Source organism: Medicago sativa, chromosome 7 (genome assembly GCF_051527215.1).
Source record: "Medicago sativa cultivar Bolivia chromosome 7, Bolivia_mono, whole genome shotgun sequence".
NCBI lineage: Eukaryota > Viridiplantae > Streptophyta > Magnoliopsida > Fabales > Fabaceae > Medicago > Medicago sativa.
In genome coordinates, this window is record NC_140755.1 from 30,159,581 (window position 1) to 30,171,314 (window position 11,734).

The following is an 11,734-nucleotide window of genomic DNA, read 5'->3' on the forward strand; positions in this document are numbered from 1 at the left end:
TTGTTCATATTCAATTATTTTTAAATTTTTACTATGAAGAATCTACCAACTTTGTTCATAATCAAGTATTGCCAAAGAAATTGAACGGACAGTCTTTAGTGGAGTCTTGTCTCGAAAACACATTTTTTGATTTGCAAGTTTTGAGTTTGAAATCTTGCATAAAAAATATGAAGATATGTCATAGATTAATATAATTTATTTTTCAAAAGCAAATATATTAAGTATGTGTAGAAATCCCATAAAAAAAAGTATGTGCGGAAATGGACCGATGAAATGTATGTTGATAAAAAATATAAATGAATACAAATTATTGTAATATATTTGATAAAAGATAAAAATAGGTAAACTCATTTACTTTTTTTAAATAAAATAGGTAAACTCATTTATTATAAAGAAAATTTGAAGAAGTTGTAACAAAAGAAAAAAGTAAATTTGAAGTGTTTTTACCCTGTTATTTTTTCTATTGATTTGATACTAAATTTTTTTAATATACGAAGTATTATTTTTATTTTTTGTTTAAAAGAATACTTTTTAAAATTTAATTTGTATTATATCTTTTTTTTTAGGAAATTTAATTTGTATACATCAAAATGTAAACTTGTTTTACATACATAGCAAATCACTATATAATGCGACTTTTCTAAATAAGTTTTTTTAAAAAAATCAAATTAGCTATTTGTCATGATTTGATTGGATTCATGTTCATAAAAATTAATCTTTATTTTGAATGTATGTATGTATGTTTCATTATGCGGTTGATAAGAATTGATTTTAAATGAATTAATTTTATGTAACAAAAAAAAAGAATTAATTTTATGAAATTGATTCTAGATAAAATTGAATTGAATGTAAAGTGATTTATATCTTGATGGATTTATGTAAAATTATTTTTAACTATACATTTAAGGCCCGTAAAAAAATATATTTAAGGTTAAAATCAATAGTACAAATTCTAATTTTTTTTTGAAGGAAGTACAAATTCTAATTTCAAGTAGAACCAATTTTACAAATAAAATCAATTATTCTTTAAACCACCCAAATATAATACAATCAAGGGTTAATATATGTTTATCCCTTGTAATATTAGCGGTTTTTAGTTTACCCCCTGTAAAATTATATTTTTAGATTCCAACTCTGTAATTTGAAGATTTTTTGATTTTGGAACTTCATGAATTTTGACTATACAAAATCGTTGATATGACGAGGGGTAAACCAAAATTAGCTCAAGTTACAAGGTGTCAAAGCACCTTAATTTTTGAAATTTTATGCCATGAAGGTCCAAAACTAAAATAATCTTCAAATCACATGGTTGAAATTTAAAAAAAATTATTTTACAAAGGATAAACAAGAAATCGCTAATATTTCAGGAAGTAAATATATATTAACCCTAAAACCAATTATATAACTTCTAAGATCATCCTTAAAAAAAAAAAAAAAAAAAAACTTCTAAGATCATTTTTTATCCTCCAAAGTTGAAAGCAAACAAATGTTAAACAATGTTTTTCTTTTTGAAAGATATGTTAAACAATGTTATATTCAAAGCTTTGAGACGAAAATACCTAAGGAAAGAATGTTAAGGAAAGAATGAAAATATGTGTATTACCAACACAAATAAAAATAAAAAGACCTATATCATTTTATGACGCCCATTTTAGGAGCGTGAAGTTCAAAATCAAGCTAAAGCAAAAAGAACCTCATGCGCGTGAGTACACGCGACTATTTATGCAACTTATCGTGGCCTTGTATGTGTCGTTTTCAGGTTGGGTTGGCTCTATAGTCACCGACACAAATGGTGGAACCACGACAATAATGTGATGTAAGGAACTACTAATTTTATTTTTAATTTTTGGGTTAATGATTTAAATTCCCCTTGTAATATGTGGAGTCTAAAAATAGTTTTATTAATAAAAACATATATATATTTTTTTTGTCAAGTAGCCTAGAAGCTAGAGCTCACACAAATAAATTGTGGAGAAGTGGAGTGTCCAGCGTTTGAACCCCACCCCTGCATATAATATGCAATATTCCTACCAACTGAGCTAAGCTTACGGAGATAAAAAAAACTCTAAGAAAGCAAAGTTGAATTTTTATTCTGATCTTGTAGTTTGAGGTTATAATTATTTTGGATCTTATAATATGTGCATAATCTAAGAAAGCGAAGTTGAAGTCATATTTTAGCGTCCCAAGTTATAACCAGCAAGCACCATGCCAAAGTAGGAATGATCAGTTGAAAACTAGCTTGATGGGGATGCCAACATGAACTATGTATACTTATTAATTTCTTTCAAATGTAAAATCTTAAAAACAAAAATTAATATTTACATAAATTAGTTAGTAGAAAAAACATAGAACCATGCCAATTGGTAAACAAAAGGGCATCAAAATTTAGATGGCAAATTAAAATTAAATTACATAGAACTTATATAAATAAAATCAATCAATTCAAACCCAACTATAGTAGTACATATGAACGAGAATGAGTACATCAAATCCATTTCCTAATTGTTACCTTCTTTTGAAAGTAATACAAAATCTTGTAATCTTTTATTCACATATTTATGTATCTTTAATCAAAGAAATCACAGTCATGAGTGATACACCGTTGTTCTTCATATGTCTGAAATGATTTCCTTTGTTTGCAAATGAGACATACTTTTTTCTTTCTACGAGCCATTGTTTACACAGTTCAACTATAGATTCAGCCTTTTCGCATTTTTAGCCTCCTACAAAATTTCATTCAAATTAGATTTCAAGTCCAATGGTCAATCATGGTGGTCATCTACATCAATTCAATACATCTACAGGCTACAACTTTTCATTCAAGCTCAATTTCAAGGCAAGCAACATAATCCATTTCATCAACAATTGAGTGCTAGTGGCAACTAACCTGTTAATTGAATGTTAATTGACCTGTCATTTTGTACTTTGGAGCATAGTAGCCATATGTTCCCATAACTCTTGTTGAAACATGAGTCATATCACCGATCGGATATACTTTTGCCAAGCCAAAATCAGATAACTTGGGATGATAATCGCAGCCTAACAAAATGTTGGAGCATTTGAGGTCACAATATATGACAAGAGGCTTCATTTTATCATGCAAATACTCCAAACCTTTAGCTACACCAGCATCTATTCTCATTCTTGTATTCCAATCCAGTGGTTTTTTTCCCGGGAGGAAGATCTAACAGAACGAAGAGGACGAAAAACATAAGCAACAAAAACAAAGAACACTTATGCCAATTTATTCTCTCACCATCCACATAGTCTTCCTAATAAACATAAGATAAAAGTAATTGAATATGAGACTTGAACATGCCACTACTAGAAATTTGCCATATAGCAACGGCAAAAACCGTAGGTAAAGGCCCAAAAATCCGTTGCTATAGGTCAAAATCCTATACCAACAGTCACTTGCTGCCGTCTACAATAATATGCTTATACCAACGGCAAAATGCCGTCCCAATAGCTTATACCAACGGAAATTTAGGACGTTGGTAAAATTTTGAAGCTATAGCAACGGCTTTTTACACCCATTTAACAGCTTTAGCCAGCACATATATCCGTTGGTATAAGACCAGACTGTCTGTTGCTATAGGTCTGGTTTTTTTTTTTTTTTTACAAATAATATTTTTGTCTAAAATTAAATATTTTTTATATGCACCACACAATATTTAGAGCGCAAAATAAAACAAAATTTCAATTATATTGTCAAATTAACAAGTCTTACAAACATGTGAAACCAGCATCTTACAAACTAACAAAGCTACATGGTACCAAGCTCTTATCCTTGTACAATTTACATAATACCAACTATTGATGACTTAAGCTTGGATTTCTATTAACGATTTAATCATCTCCTCTTAAGAAACTGGAACTGAGAAGGTTATCAACACAATCTTTGAATCATATTTGAGGCAGGCACACACTTCAGAGGATGTTGTAAGGAAGTAAATTTCGAACTTGCCAGTTTAACCCGTCTACAAGATTTTGTTGACTTGATGTCAATTGATTGTGCTCTCCATTCTCATTCTTTTGAAATATAGCAGTTTCTTTAATCCCTGTCATCCTAGTAGCAAACCTGCAATAATAATTACAATTTCAGACATATCAATTGCGAGTATTTTAATCAAGCTGAACAAGTATTATAATTCTTAATGAGATATAGTTATCAAACTGAAAACAGAAAAATAGCAGATTATCATAGAAGAGACAAGTCTTAATGTTATCTTTCTTGTACAACACAGTCAGGATCCTTTGGTTTACAGAATACCCAACAGGAAACAGACACCTCACAAAGCCTAAGTCCTACAATAACAAAACAAACCAGGGAGAAAATACAATCAATCCAAAAAGAAATCTCATCAATAAAAAAATGCTTACGCCATGTAAAAGTAGGTTCAACATTTTGTCCACTATCATCTTGGTCATATTTTAATATCAATATGAACTCAGCACAACAAATCACAATAATAATGACAAATCAAAATCTCCAAATCACAAAAATATTAAAAAGTTAAAAAGTGAACTAGGAAAAATAAATTGGTTTATTGTATCCTTAGCACCTAATTTCATAGTAATTACAAATACATATTTCAGTAGCTGTTATACTACTAGTAACTTCAGTGTATTAAAAGTTCAAATCACACAAAAAATAATGCTAATTGGTCCCTCAGATGATAATGGTATAGGAAGTACCTTGCAATGAAGAGAAGTTGCTTTCTCTTTAAAAAAATTCACATGTAGTGCTTGAAACTTAGTAGTTTTATTCTTCAAGGAACTTTCAAACTGCATTCTTGTAATAAAAAAAGGAGAATTAAACAAGTTTTCTGCAACACATATTTCCCTTCCTGCTAATGACTCAGTTAACAACAACATTCATAAACCAATTTGTATTTTAAATACCTCTTTGGAACTGATAATGAGGTGAAAACTTCTCTTTGGATGGTGATGGATCATCGAAGATCTGTCATAGAATGCAAGTATAATTATAAATTATTTGCAAACGGAAGTATATTATGCAATCAGATTAGAAAAATGGAGCTGACATGTGCATCATTAAGTAAAACAAAAGGAGACAAATTACATGAAGAAGCAATGACACGCAACTGCAACATAAGATTGACAGGATTTGAAATCGGTAATTTTTCCCTCCCCTTTGAGATTTACAAGTAAATTAGCAGACTTTATGTCTCTGAACTAAATATTTGACTACGTGCAGATAACTTAGACCCTTCAAAAAGATTAAAAAATCAAACCAAGTTAGTGACATATCTCAAATCACAATGTTTTCAATAATGATAATTTAAAATAAAAAGAATATATGTTCCTTACACGTAGGAGCTTCTTAAACATGGACGATAAAATAGGTTCAGGTATCATTCTATGCATTCACAATATACCAGCAAGTGATCCTACGTCCATGTACTCCAAAGCTATGCTTATCTGTCCAGAATCTGGAGTGTAAAATGCACCATGAAATTCTACAAGACCCTCATAACAAGGTGATTCACATAATGTCCTGATCTCAGTAAGTAGTTGCTGCCTTTTCTCCTAATTAGCATAAAAAATATCACTATAAGACAACATGAAATTATTATGATTAGGACTTCTTAAATGTTTGAGATTATTTACAAATTATTTTTTCTTTTACAAATTGGGAGTATCTGCTAACTACCACTGTAATAGATAGATATGTCTCTTATAAAATTACTATCAAATAACTACAACTGTAAGTATCTTCTAACATCAAAGAAACTAACATAGAAAAAAAAATCAAAATCAAAGTAAAATAAAAAGAAGCTTCCATCGGCAGAGAACAAATACAACCGTCTATTTATATTCACTGTGACATTCTCAAGGAATTATTTCCACAAAAACTCATAGATCTATCTATTTATACTCACCGTCATTCTCAAGCAGCATATACTCACTGTGACATTCACAAGCAGCAACACAATTCAAGTCACTCAAATACAAATACAAAATTTGTGAACCTTACATGCATCTATCCCTCAACAAATCTGACACAACAAGCAAATTGTAAACCAACAAAACCAAAACATAGTACAAAAAATACACAATTTCAAATCAAAATTCTACTCACCTGAAATTTCTTCATGAATCTCCTCAAAGTCGCAGAATATCATCAAGATCTGATGAAAGAGAGAAACAAAAACCTAACAAAAATAAAAACCTAATAATACGAGTCTTTTTTAGAAAAACTGAATATATATTTGGGGGGTTTAACAGTACCTTTGAACTTGAAATAAATGGGAAAAATTGTAGAGAATTGGGGTTTCCCTTACCTCTAGTAAAGCTAGCTATGAGAAGCAACCGATAGGTGAGAAAAACGATTGAAGGGCTGTGAGAAGCAAGCAATTGAAGGAATGATTTCAGGGAAGGATGGGTACAGGAAATCGATTAAACAATGGAGCGTTTTCAGGAATTCAAAGGGAAATCGATTAAATCTGTCATATGGGTTGCAGAAGGAATCGATTGAAGATCGATGAGTGCAGAGAAAAGATTGAATCGGTCATTTGGGTATATGGGTTGAGATGTTTTTGTTACTTTTGTGTTGTGTGAGAGAGAAAAAGGTAATTTTGTTCTGAGAGAAAGAAAGGTGAAAAAGTTAAAAGATCGTGACAAAATTTGAGCGCGTTCTTTTTTGGTCTTGGGGGAAAAGAATAATTCGTGAAAACAAAGGCACGTTTACGACTCAGACCCTATACCAACGGTTGTTTGGAATTTCGGTTGCTATATTTTACCTATACCAACGCTTATTTTTGCGGTTACTAAAGGTGTCCGTTGCTATATGGCAAATTTCTTGTAGTGTGCTCATGTATGAGGGTTTTTATACAATAATAAGAAACATATATATATATATATATATATATATATATATATATATATTATCACAAGAAGGAAACGCAATAGCATAGTTATGAAAAAAAGGTGATGAACCATGATGGTAATGAGTTAGGTGGACTCGCCACCCCAATTTACTATAGTATATTTGTTAAGAGTCCTACATCAGATATAAGATGGTCTGATAATAAGTTTATAAGTAGGGGCAATCCTCACCTTATAAGCTAGTTTTGTAGGATTGTGTTAGACCCAACCACGATTTCTAAATCATTACCAATCACTGGCCGGACCATGTCAAGAGGATGGAATAACATACAAATTCAAATAAAAATTGCATAGGATTCATATATCAGAATAAAAGCTATCAATTCAAATTTAAAAGCAGTAGAATATACCAGGGTTAATATATATTATTTATGTATTTATTACCTTTTAAAATTATTAGTCACCTTTGATGCTAAAGATCTACCCATATTTAATCAAAGAAATCACACTCGTTGAAGATTACAATGGAGCTTATCCAAAAGAACAATAGATCTACGCCCATCCTAGAATGAGTAGAAATATAAGATAACATTGACGTCTTCCTTTCAATTATGCCTTTAATGATGGTTGATGAATAAAATTTTGTTTTGACGCTCATAGGTCTACTGGGAAAAAAAGAACACAAGATTAAACAGGTGAAAATAATCCAATATAAATTAGATGAAATCATCAACATAAAAACATGAACCACTTGAGATTAGTCGCATATATTATGTTGATTTGAGTTTATTGAAGTTGTGCAGAATTGTCGTACCCTAAATTGCACATCATAACAATCAATTCAATAATAAAAAAATATATGTTGAAAAAATCTTTATTATGAATCAGTGATGAATTGGTGGCTAGAGAAATACCTCTTTTACAACTCTATGTAAATGTCAGTCTTGAAGCAAAATAGTCCAATCCTTCAGCGGCGCTGTTCCACTCCACTTTTTCAAAATGGTGATAGCAATTGCTTTTATAAGGGGATAACATAAGGATATGTTAAATTTAGGGTAAGATTTTGTTTTATATAAATTTAGGGTAAAAAATATTATTTTTTTTAGTGACCAAAAATATATTTAATTAATTCGTTTAGTGTGAGTTTTATTTTAAAAATATTAATAAATTGACAAAAAAATAATTCTTATAAAAACAATAATAAAACATTTTTCATAACATTTTATGTTTGAAGACTTCTCAAAATACTGTAAAACATAACTAGTTGAAAGATTTTCAGACAACTTTAACGAGGTTGACAAAAATATCATTTTTTTTAAAATAGTTTGTTTAATTTTTTTTTTCTTTAATGACTTTAAGTATTCCAAAGACCTTAAATTTAATAAAATGATAGATAGGAGTTTTTTTTTTTCTTTTTCCTAATAACATTTTTCTGAAATATTTTTCATTTTGAGGCATTTTCTAAAAGTAGTTAGTTCGGGAAATACTTGTGTGACATTAATGTCACGGTGACATTAAATCTAGGCCACACATTGGGTGACATTAGATGTGTTGTGTGGTCCAGATGCAATGGCAATGGCAATATGTGGTCCAGATGCAATGGCACGGTGACATTAATGTCACCAAAGTGCCACCCGGTTAATATGCTAGTAACCTTTAGATTCCTATATAAAGCTGATTGTAACAGTTTCTAATCAGTTTTGTGTGAGGTTAATATGCTAGTAACCTTTAGATTCCTATATAAAGCTGATTGTAACAGTTTCTAATCAATCAATGAAAACAGAATATCAAATCCAAAGTTAGCTACAAAATATTCTATGAATTCTTTGAGATTTTACATGGTATCAGATTAGCCTCTTGATCCAAGTCGTCTGAGCATACCCTGTCACCATCTCCTCGCTAGAGACTCGTGTCCCGACGCCCTCTCTGGGCCTCACCGAAGTGATCCCAATCAATTTCATTCCACCCAACTCTTTTCTTGAAGATGAACACTCCTTCCGTTGCGTACTTTCACAAGCATATGTGTTCTAAGGTACGACAACTTCACATTGAAATGAGTTCTACTTCCCTTGGGAATCTTACGGTACAAGATTGCCTTCTTCACATTCGAAAACTTGTTTATAACCTAGATTTTATAGGTGACATTTTTTCTGTTACAACAAGATTTTAGTACACTTATCTCTGTTGTGGAAAACATGTTTGATATAATTCATATTAATGAAGTAGAATCACTCCTTTTTGCACACGAGACATGTAACGCCCTAATTTATTATTTATTTATTTTATTGAGTTTTAGTGTCTTTTAATATAATTTATTTGAATATTTGTGATATGTTATATGTTGGTATTTATTAGTAGTTATTATGAGCTTTATTTAGTGGAGGAATTATTAATTAAAATAGAATATTGAGGTTGAGGGGCAGAATGAGAATAAGGGAGAAAAACTAAGTTAAGAATAGAAAATTAGAAAGTCAGAATACAGAATACGTAGAAACTGCTTTTGGGAGAAAAAGGGAGAAAGTGAGGAGTCAGAGAAGAGAAGAGGAGCAAGCTTGTAGAGACCGAATTCAACCAATCTAAGGTAAGGGTGGGAATAGCTTCTCTAATAATGGGTTTATAATTCTGAAATAGGGTTTAACATGGTTGTTGTTGTCTGATTTTGATGATTAGAGAAATTAGGTTTTGATTTGGAATTGATTGTTGAAAAAGTAGATAATTCAATGAATTCATGATTAACTGCTGCTGTTGTTGTTGATGATTAATGTCATGGGTAATCATAATCATAGAGCTTGCTATGAATTTGTTTTGTTCTTGAAGGTTTTCATGAAAAATGGGTCAAATGGTGATTTTTGTTGAAATGATGTTTTGGTTCCAGTTTTATATGGATTTGAGTGTCTTTTCATGTTTAGAAACGTTTAGACAAACTTTGGGACCAAATTTGGGCTTAGGGGATTCAAAATTGGGATTTTGGGGTGAAAAATGGAGTTTTCACGAGAGCTACATCTGACAACATGCCCTGTTTCGTGTTCTTGCGTCTTTTTCACACATTTCTGTTTTGAATTGGCTTTTGGTGTAAACATGAAAGTTTTAGATAATTTTGTTATCTTTCCATTGGCTTTGGTTTGACGTGAAAGTGATTTTTAAATTTTAAGTTATGATGGAATCACTCCAAGTAGGTCTTGGAGAAATTTTAAGGAAACTTAACATAACTATTTCCAAGTCAACCCGAAACCCTATGGTTTGTTTCCAAACTCCAAAACTTGTTTGTTAGGAGTTCAATTAAGGTGTTTAAGAGTATTTAACCTATGATGTGATGAATCTAACTTGGTTTTGTTTTGAAAGTAAATTGGTTTTGTAAAATGATACTATGAGTCGAACTTAGTGAATTTTATAATTCTATTGTATTTAGCCGGTGAAATGCACATGTATACTCTACGGAACTCATATGTGGTCTAGGTGTATCCATAGTTGAGGCATTGGATCCTAGTTGCTTGGTCTTGGTTTATTTGTTTCAATTATTTTAAAGTTGTAAAATGAGAGACGAACCTTGTCGAAAATGATCTTTAAAACCAAATACTTGGCAAATCTTTTGTGGAAAGTTTGATATGAATAAATGAAGATATGTGAATGATTGTTAGGTGATGAATATAATGTTATATGATGTTGTTCATGATTGATGAATTATGAAGTCATAATGCGAAGTCGTTGTTGTTGCATTGGTTGTGTCAATACATAATCATTTTAAGCGAAGGGGGTTGTAACCTGACATGTCGAATTATGACATTAGTGAAGGGAGTTGTAGCTCTGTTAATTTTAAGCGAAGGGGGCTGTAGCCTGTCAAGTCGAATTACGACATTAGCGAAGAGAGCTTGATGCTCTGATGGTACCACATGCATACTGCATTTGTTGAGTCATCGTTGTTGCATTGTTGAGTCGTGTTGTTGCATTGTTGTCGAGTTGTTGAGCGAAGTTTTGTTGATGAATTGTTGTTGAAGTTATGTGAAGTAATGTTGCTGATGTACTGTTGTTGATTTATGTTGTTAAATTATTTTAATGAATTATATGCTTATTATTATTGAATGTGAAATCTCATCCCTTCTGTTTGAATGTTGCCTCTACGTGGGTAACATGCAGATAACCAGGAGTAACTGCTGATGTGAGTTGATTCCTCGTGTCGTCTTAGGAGTCGCTCTGATACGTAACGGGATGAGAATTAATTGTATTTGATTTTCCATTGTTACGTATTCTTTTTATGAATTTATTGTTGGACCATTTTTAGATGGAATTAATTATGTTGATGACGTTGAGGCCTTTAGTGCCAAGTATTGTTTAAACATTTTGTTGGAACAAAATGTGTTTAACAATGAACCTTAAAGAGTTTTGATGATAACAAGGTATTAAAAATTGTAAATTGGACTAGCTAATATTTGTTCAAGTGTACAGGACCATAATTAAAAAAGTTACATCATCATTGGTTCTGAATGAGCAAATAAAGAGCAAAGGAAACAACAAAATTTGAAGCTTGGACGCTCCTGAAGGCAACTTGCTACTGAAGAGAAAAAGCGCTCCTGAAGTTAAGTCGCTTCTGAAGTAAGAACAGTGCTCCTGAAGAATAGTGCTCCTGAAGACAAGAGGTCCAGAAGCCATATCAACAGAAGCTGCATCATCAGAAGCTGCATCATGAGAAGCTGCAGAAGCTGCCTCATCAGAAGCCATTTCACCAGAAGCTGAAGATCAACTGGATTTGCGAAGATTCAAGGATTGAAGAATCATCACTGCAAAAGCTGTCTATTGGATTCGAAAACACAACAAAGGATTAGTGGAATTTTGCAACCGTCATTTCAAAGGTGTTTGAAGGCATGTGCTTGTAATTTGGACGAAA

At 31.4% G+C, this 11,734-nt stretch overlaps 3 long non-coding RNA genes across 9 annotated transcripts; 1 reads left to right on the forward strand and 2 right to left on the reverse strand.

Annotated features, from left to right (window-relative positions):
* Positions 1 to 2,441: 2,441 nt before the first annotated feature.
* LOC146905511 (uncharacterized) lies at positions 2,442 to 3,283 on the reverse strand. Its single transcript, XR_015020344.1, has 2 exons — positions 2,888 to 3,283; positions 2,442 to 2,723 (listed from the first exon to the last, which is right to left on the reverse strand). It is a non-coding gene; the product is annotated as an uncharacterized LOC146905511 (long non-coding RNA).
* Positions 3,284 to 3,673: 390 nt separating this feature from the next.
* Positions 3,674 to 6,729, reverse strand: LOC146905512 (uncharacterized). 7 transcript variants are annotated; one of them, XR_015017450.1, is made up of 8 exons: positions 6,309 to 6,729; positions 6,107 to 6,179; positions 5,907 to 6,023; positions 5,335 to 5,553; positions 5,087 to 5,233; positions 4,906 to 4,966; positions 4,699 to 4,788; positions 3,674 to 4,081 (listed from the first exon to the last, which is right to left on the reverse strand). It is a non-coding gene; the product is annotated as an uncharacterized LOC146905512 (long non-coding RNA). The 7 variants fall into 7 exon arrangements; XR_015017452.1 differs by having other exon boundaries at positions 3,674 to 4,308; XR_015017453.1 differs by having other exon boundaries at positions 6,107 to 6,155; positions 6,309 to 6,635.
* Positions 6,730 to 8,669: 1,940 nt separating this feature from the next.
* Positions 8,670 to 11,242, forward strand: LOC146905513 (uncharacterized). Its single transcript, XR_015017456.1, has 2 exons — positions 8,670 to 9,433; positions 10,987 to 11,242. It is a non-coding gene; the product is annotated as an uncharacterized LOC146905513 (long non-coding RNA).
* The last annotated feature ends 492 nt before the right edge of the window (positions 11,243 to 11,734 follow it).